Here is an 8,955-nt window from a genome sequence, read left to right on the forward strand (position 1 = left end):
GGTTTTACCACAGGTTGCTTTTTAATACATAAATAGTGGGTTTTTTTTTTTTTTTTGGTATGCGCAGTATATTTCACGTTTTGTTTTAAAGAGAGGAAAAAGTAGAAAAATGAATGGAATTCGTTCCTAATATAGTTAATATTTATTCACTGACTTTGTCATTATTTTATTTATTTATTTTTTTTGAAGACCTACTCTGAGATTCAGAGTCAAGGATTATTTGATGTAATTAACTGAAACCCACTCTTGCTAGTTCATGTAAAGGCAATTTGTTGGGAATAACAGCTCTGGCCAGTTTCTCTCGCTCTTTCTTTCGGTCTCTTTGTCTTTTCCCTCCCTCTTGTTCTCCTTTCTCCTCCTCCAAAGCATCTTCCTAGTATTTTATTTTTGCTGCTGTTTCCAAGTCTTGTTGGCCTTTTGGTCTGGGTCTTTGCAATTTACTCCGTCCCCTTGTTCAGATTTCAAAGAGACATTCTTCTTGTCCCAACTCCAAATTCCTGAGCAAGGTTTCACTTGTCCTGGCCTAGCTTACTTTCACCCTGGTCCGGCATGTGGTAACCAGGCCGGTAGGGGTAGCTTCATCTGGCCTGTGGGGACGGAAGCATTGCTAAGATTTCTAAGAAGGAATTGTGTATGGGATGTGTAGTTGAGGAACAAACTTTCCTCTACCTTCCAGGTTATTCTGGCTGGTCAAATAATCAAATAGACAAGAGGCAGATTAGCAAGAGAAGATAACCAAGTGTAATGCATACATATGTATGGGAACCCCACAAATGTGAGAGTCAGAGACCCCACACGCATGAGAGGTTCAGAGATAGGAAAGGGGACCTGGTCTATGAGACGTCTTGAGCAGGGGCTGAGGTCAAATGCCTTGGGAGCTTCAAAGGGTCACTGAAGGATGATGAGAAGAGCAGATGCTTAGCAAATAGAAGTCTGCCATGCCCTACAGATAGGTCAGAAGACCTTATCTCTGATCATCTCTTATGAGCAAGACCTCTAATTCAAGTTCTTCTAGGTAGTTAAGGGAGGGGCAAAACTTTCTCTTGAGCCTGCCGCTAAAATTGCCTTTAGCTCAAAACAATCTGCATACCACAGAGGTACATCTTGGGGTGACTTGTTCTGAACCCCTAGTTGCAATGATTTTATATATTTAACAAGAAAAGAACTAGGCTGAGCATTGTATAGGGGGCAATAAACAGGTAGAGGTGAGTGGTAGATGTTGAAAGATATTACTGGATCCCTTTAAAGTGTTTACAAGGATTAATTTGTATCTTGTATTGAAAGAATTTATAAATATTTTTCAAATCTTTGAAATTGGGAGCTTAATTTGAGGACAGGATGGAAGAGAGTGTGAAATTGCTAGAAAATGTAAGCCAGAAAACCAGTGGAGAGCAGAGAAAGGCAAAAACTAACAATGGCATTGACAAAAGCCTTCGGAATAAGGCTGATTTGCAAATGAGTAGGTTAGAGTATATACATTTAAATAACTCTTTACATCAAAATAGTAGACCTGGGAGGCCTGTGGCTGTGATAGACATGCCAGAAATTAGAATTGACTCTTGCTGCAGGTGATGTGCTGGTATTTTTACACATGCAAAGCAGAAGTCAGCTAAAATACCTGGCACTTTGAGATGCAAATGAAATTAGCTGGACCTATATCCCATTTGTTTGGGGGTGAGGGGATGTGGCCCTGTGCCTTTCCCAGCCACCTCGCCTCCCAGCCATCTACGCATGGCTTACTCGGTTCCTTTGATGGCCTCATTCTTTCCTCTTCCCCGCCCCCAGCCCCACTCCCGTCAATATCATACAAGACACTTGTGTGACACGGTTGTTACTAAATGTTGAGGAAACAAGTGAGCAGTGGCCCTCATGTCGGGGGTGTATTCATTACAGCACTGCGGGCCAATGGCCCAACAATAAGCAATGGCCGGCTCTCATCTTAGGTCCTGGAAATCTCACGGCCATCTTCGCCTCCAGGTAGACTTTTGTCCAAAGACTGCAAGACTTGCATCCCATTGCTCTGAACTCCTGCTCCTCACCCCCAATTTCCTGCTCCTTCACCCCTCATTTCTGGGCCTCATTCTCTGAATATCTACTCAACGGGCCTTGCTTCATTGTGCAAAACACATGAAATCACACCTGAATGGGACTGTGGTTGAGTCTGTTCTTGGACCTTGAGCTTCATCAAGAACAGACAAGGCTATGAAACCTCCATCTCTACTCTGAGCACCCTTGGGTCCCAGTGAGAGAGGAGGACAGCAGAGAGTCCTATGTTCCCCCTGCCACCCCGCCCCCCAAAGGATTTATGCCCATCCTCTTAGAAGCCATAGTTGCTTGGCTAGATGCCACTGAGATCTTAAATAACAATAGTTTTCTTCTGTGCAGGTGTGTAGACTGATGGTCAGAAGGTTTAGGCCACTCGACCAAAGGGAGCAAATGGAGAAGCAGGATCCTAACCCAGGCCCAAGACGCCATGTCTACTGCTCCTTACAACAAGCCATGTTGCTTTGTCTGAAGCTGTTTGAAATATATCTTTTAGCCCTATTGATGCAGGACAGGGCAAATTTCCCTGAGTGGCCCTGTGCTGAGAGCGAAAGGGTTCTTGACTGCGCACAGAAAAGAATTCAAGAACACTCCAGAGTTAGAGTCGAAAGAACAGTTTATTAGAGAAGAGGTAACGCTCCACAGACAGAGTGTGGTCCCCTCTCAGAGACAAAGAATGTGAGAGCCTGAGAAGACTCACAGGGACAGGGAGAGAGAGAGATGGAGACGGAGACACTGGGAGGGATGAAGAAAAAGACACTGAGAAGGACCCCTAGTGTTTGGGGAATTCCATTTATATATCATTCTTAATTTCTGTGAATTATGATTTAAAGACTTCTTTACCCATTCTCCTTTGATGGTGTGGGCATACAGTGTGAAAGATAAGACCACGTAGCGTGAAAGGTCTGCTGGCAATTCCCAGCCTCTGATCTATAAGTTCCCCCACGGTTTTAGCTGTAGGGAAAGAATGATTATGTTTATTTTGTATAGGGCCAACTTAAAGGTTCAGTTTTCCTGCTTTCCCTTCATAGCATGGGGAAATGGTTTGCTAGCAATTCCAGCAGAAATCTGCCTTTGTTCACAGGTTTCCTCGGGGTCTGGCCTGGTCTGATTAGCACATTGCAGTCTCTGAATACAGCTCGATTTAACTTTTAGTTCCCTTGCCTCCTCCCTACATTAATATTACCTCTTAGACATAAGAGGTAATTTGATCTGATTTGATCATCAATAGACTTGGCTCAGTCTTCTGTTCTCTTAATATTTCTATTTAGCTAATATAAAACGATAGGAAAAAAATACTCATTATATTGGGTTAAATAGTGCCTCCCCCCAAGAAATTCATATTCACCCAGAACCTCGGAATGTGTCCTTATGTGGAAAAAGTGTTTTGCAAAAGTAATTAGTTAAGATGAGGTCCTACTGGGTTAGGACGGGCCCGAATCCAGTGACTGAGGTGCTTATAAGCAGGCCACGTGAGACAGAAGCACAGGCTGGAGTAATATAGCCAGAAGCCAAGGCACACCGAGTAATGCCCAGTGTGACCTGCAGCCACTACAAACTGGGAAAAAGGCATGGAACACGTTCTTCCTCAGAGCCTCCAGAAAGAACCAACCATGCCCACACATCGATATGGGATTTCTGGCCTCCTAAACTGCAAGAAAACAAATTTTTATTGTTTTAAGACAAGCTGCTAGTGGCGCTATGTTACGATATCCCTGGATAACTAATGCACTGATCAAAGAAAAATTGGAAATTAACAGTAAAAAAGGAAAAAAAAAGCCACGGAAAAATCCACCTCTGACTTACAGCCATCACTGATATTTTGATGTGCTTCCTCCTAGTCATTTGGCTCTACACGAATATTACACATAACCACATACTATTTTGCTTCCTGGTTTTTGTTCAGTGTTACAAGCATTCTTCTAGATATATAATTTTTGAAAATATAATTTCAGTTCTTATATAATGTTTCATCAAGAAAATGCACCATAGTTACTCAATGATGGTTTGGGAATTTATTCCTGGGTTCATATTTATTTAATTAACATGTATAAACGCTCTGTGAGTGTTTGCTCGTGCTGGAGAAACAGTTAAGAGTCTAGAGTAAGAAGCAAGTTTGCCTACCTTCCCACCATACTCTACTTCTTCCTAGCTGTGTGACCTTAGGAAAGTTACTTATCCTCTCTGTGCCTCAAGTTCGCCATTTATAAAATGTATAAAAGAGGAAGAATAACCTATTTCATAGGGTTTTTTTGAGATTCTGAAATAAGTTAATATCTCTACAGTGCTTGCTCATAGTAAGCACTATATAAGGATTAATTAAGTTATAAAATGTGTAGATAAAATTTATTCAGAACATCTGCTATGTGCTAGGTTCTTTGGAAGAGACCTATATAAATAAAATATTTGACCCCATGAAAGTCAACATGTTAAAAAGAAAAGTGAATGTAACGAATCATAACAAAAGTAAAACATTACAATAAATTAGGAGTTGGAACCTATTCCGTAGGCAACAGACTGGTTTCCCATTTCCTTTCCTTAGATATTTGCTGCAGTGGATGACACTTTGGATAAACTTTTTAAAACATAGGTTACATGCGCAGAAGTGGAATGACTCATTAAAAGGTAAGAACATTTTTAAAGGCTTTGGACATACATAGTGCCAGATCGCTTCCTGAAAGTTGTAGTAATTCCTACTGTCCCCAGCAATGCAGACAGTTCCTGTTTCTCAGCATCCTTGCGGGCATTGGAGATGGATTGCTCTAACCTGGCAAGTGGAAAATACTACCTCATTGTTTTAATTTGTGCTGAATTACTTTTGTTGACAGATAGATATAGGTGGGTGGATGGATGGATAGATAGATAGGTAAGTAAGGTAGGTAGGTAGGTAGGTAAATTCTAAACTTTAAAAGGTGAAAAATTTCCACAACTGAGAGCAGTCAAAAGAACATGCCAGTCAGAAAACAAGTACCTTCCTCTGCAAAAAAAAAAAAAAAAAAAGAAAAGAAAAAAGAAAACAAGCCCAAAAGAAAAGTTTCAACGGTTCTGTGAGCAATAAACAGCATTGCTAGAATAACGATGTTCAAGGATCATTTATTCAGATAAATAACTTCACATGTTTATGTTTTAAGAAAAGAAGAAAACATTTTCATTGGATTAGTGTGATTCCTAAATAATATAATATATGTAAAACAACTGCATATAGTAGGAGATCAGAAGGTATTGTGAGCTTTTAAAGAGTCACATTAAAGACACACCTCAAAGGTATCAGACGTATTGGTAAATGTGGAGAGTGCAGTAAAGATCGAGTTTAGGAAGTGATCGTCATGAAAAAATATACTCTAGCCCCTCAAACAATGAGCAAGTTTGCGATCACTGTCGGGCGGGGCTGGGGTCGGGGCAGGGCGGAGCTGGGGCGCGGAGGGGGCACGGCGGTATCACAGAATCTCCAGGGCTCCAAGATTTACCATGAGATGTTTACAAAAGTAACCACAGTGTTCAAACCAGTTGATCCGGTTACTGACCATAAATCAGATCTAGAGTCCTCTAGCAAAAATCTAGAAAAATCATGCACCAGTCAATGACTATCATGCCAAAAATGCTGTTTAACACTATTTTTAGCAGAACAGGAAATTGAATGGCAGGATATACTTATCAAAGCAAATCAGTACTATTTATAAAATGTTAATTCTATAAATATCCTAAGGTGATTTTAAATTAAAACGCCCAACTGCAATTTTAAAAAACTTTTATTTCGAAATAATGATAGATCCACAAGAAGGTACAGGAGGAAAAACATGTACAGGGAAGTTTCGTCCACCCTTTGTCCAATGTCCTCCATCCACCGCCCTCCCCGCCCCCACCCAGTGGTAACGTCTGTAACCATATCAAAACCAGGAAATTGACACTGATATGATCCACAGTTCACAGAATTATTCTAATTTCACCAATTTTACAAGCTTGTGTGCGTGCGTGTGTTTCTCTGCAATTTTCTCACATGCGTAGCTTTGTGGAACCACCAATACAACTAATATACAGACCTGCTCCATCACCTCAAGACGGCCTGGTGTTGTACTCTTCCATCCCCCCAGCTCCCATCTTTAAGCCCTGGAAATCACTACGCTATTCTCCATATCTATAATTTTGTTATTTCAACAATGTTATTTAAATGAAACCGTATAGTGTATAACCTTTGCGAATGGCTTTTTTTCCCTTAAGATCCGTCTAAGTTGTGTGTATCAATAACAAAAGTCCGTGCTATTGCTGGGTAGTGTTCCGTGACTACAGTGTGTTTAGCCATTCACCTGCTGAAGGACATCTGGGCTGTTTCCAGTTTGGGGCTATCACGAGTAAAGCTTCTATGAACAGAAGTGTACAGGTTTTGCATGGACGTAAGCTTTTGTTTCTGGGGATAAACGCCAAAGAGTACGTACAGTTGCTGAGTTGTATGGCATGTGTATGTTTAGTTTTTTAAGAAACTGACAAACTATTTTCCAGAGAGGCTGTGCCATTTCATATTCCCATCGACAATGTACGAGAGATCTAGTGAATCCTTAACAGCATTTTCTGTTAACTTTTATTTTAGCTGTCCTGATAGGTATGTCAGGATATCAGGATATTAAAACTGTTGTTTTAATTCGCATTTCCAAACTGTCTAATGATGTTGAACATCATTTTATCATTTTATGTGCTTTCTTATTTGTATATGCTTTCTAGTGAAATGTCTATTTATTTTTTACCTGGATTTTTTCAACTGTCGGGTTTGAAGAGCTTTTTTTTTTTTTAATGCCTACAGCACCCAGTCTTCCTAGGTGGTCTCCCATCCAAGTACTAACCAAGCCCGAACCTGCTTAACTTCCGAGATCAGATGAGATCGGGCGTGTTCAGGGTTGTATGGCCATAGACTAGAGAGCTTTTTATGTATTCTAGATGCAAGTCTTTTGTCAGATTTGTGGTTTGCAAATATTTTCTCCCAACCCATAACTTGACTTTTTATCTTCCATCATAGAGCAAAAGTTCCTCATTTCGATGAGTTCCAATTTATCAATTTTGTGTTTTAAGGATTGTGCTTTTGCTGTCAAGTCTAAGAACTCTTTACCTAGTCCTGGCTTCCATAGATTTCCTCCTATTTTTTTTCTAAAAGTTTTTAGATTTATTTTTAAACCTTTTTGCACTGTATACAAAGCTCACCCTTGTCCAGCCATCCATCTCTCGAGCCACACAAACTTCATCCCTGGTACTGAAACACGGCCATCTGTTGAACACATGAGGGGCAGGTGTGCTGAGGGCTGCTGGCTCAGGGAAGCAGATAAGTGACTACTTGCTTAAGGATTTAAAAGTAGCTTGAGAAGATAGTTATCATTTCAAAGATCTAAATATGAGAGAATCAGCCCAGGGTTCACTGATGGATTTTTTTTTGTTTTTGAACTCTCTCGTCTTAGAAGAGGAAGCAAGAGTAGTCACAGTTGGAGATCTTAAAATATAAGAGAATAATAGAGAATGCTCCCTATTATTGTCTCTCGTAATCAACCAAAATAAATGAAATTTCAATCACCAAAGAAAAATATAAGCATCTTTGTTAGATAATTACTACCCCAGGCTATGCCAGAGCATATAAAGCATCTTTCTAGAACATCAACTATTTAAAATATAGGTGATTTAAAATAAGCTCAGTTATATTATAGGGTATAATGCTAAATCTACATGCACTTAAAAATCAACATTCCAGGCTTTAAATAAATCTTACACTTGTGCAATGTGGGAACAAAGAGGGGATATCTAAGTATCGATATTCAGAATCCTTGAAAGATATTGGGGCGTCAGTATCCAAACTCCTCATTCAGTTTCCTCTGCTTTTAGGGATGTTATTAGTTATTTTTAAAAGGCATTGTTCATCTAAATCTTTCTGTCTTTTACTTAATCAGATACAAAAAATAGAAGATCTCCAATTGTTATTTATTATTTACTGAATGATTACCACATTTGGGCACTGTTCTTAGCACTCTATCTGTATAAACTCATTGAATCTTCAGAGTTCTATGGGATAGTAACAACAGCTACCACTGTAGCACTTATACAGTATTGACTAGGTGCCAAGTAATCTCTAAGTTTCATATATATCCTTCACTATCAACCTATGAAATAAGTACAGTAAACTCTTGAACAATGTGACGGTTAGGGGAACTGACCCTGGGGCAATCGAAAAGCTGTGAATAACTTGCAACCCCCGCAAAACTTACCTACCCCCAGTTGTTTCTCGGTTTCCCTGGGAAATGGGTTCCAGGAATCCCTTGGATACCAAAATCCTCAGATGCTCAAGTCCTCTATAAAAAACAACATAGAACAACACACATCCAGATCCCCAACCACAGATCAGAAATGGTACAAGTATTTATTGAAAAAAAAATTCAAGTAGTAAGCGGACCCATGAGTTCAAACCCATGTTGTTCGAAGGTCAACTGTACTATTATCATCATCCTCACCTACAGGTGGGGAATCTGAAACATAGAAAGGCTGAGTGACTTGCCCCAGTTCACTCTGCTGGGAAGTGGCAGAGCTGGGGCTGGAGGTGAAATTAATCACCACGAGCCAATGATTTAATCAATCATGCCTAGTTAATGGAACCCTCATAAAACCCCAGCTTGCAGGGGCCAAGTTGTAAACCACCACACTCTTCTGCGTCTGTGGGTGCTATCCCCATCCAATTTCACAGATGAGGAAACTGAGGTATGGGAAGGCTACATAAGTTCACCATTGTCACTTGGCATGTAAGTGAAGGAGGTCAACACTCAAATCCAGGTGTCTCTGACCCCGAAGCCTACACCGTTGAGTATCACATTATACTACTTTCCTCAATATCTTCCAGAACCTTCTCCTTTTACGCACATCGCCACCTCCGTCCATTGTAGACAC

The 8,955-nt window shown here is 40.3% G+C and overlaps 1 pseudogene; it reads right to left on the reverse strand.

Annotated features, from left to right (window-relative positions):
• Window positions 1–6,829: 6,829 nt before the first annotated feature.
• On the reverse strand, window positions 6,830–6,948 carry LOC120591083 (uncharacterized; annotated as a pseudogene).
• Window positions 6,949–8,955: the final 2,007 nt, after the last annotated feature.

Source organism: Pteropus medius, unplaced genomic scaffold (assembly GCF_902729225.1).
Source record: "Pteropus medius unplaced genomic scaffold, Ma_sr-lr_union100, whole genome shotgun sequence".
In the NCBI taxonomy this organism is placed as follows: Eukaryota; Metazoa; Chordata; class Mammalia; order Chiroptera; family Pteropodidae; genus Pteropus; species Pteropus medius.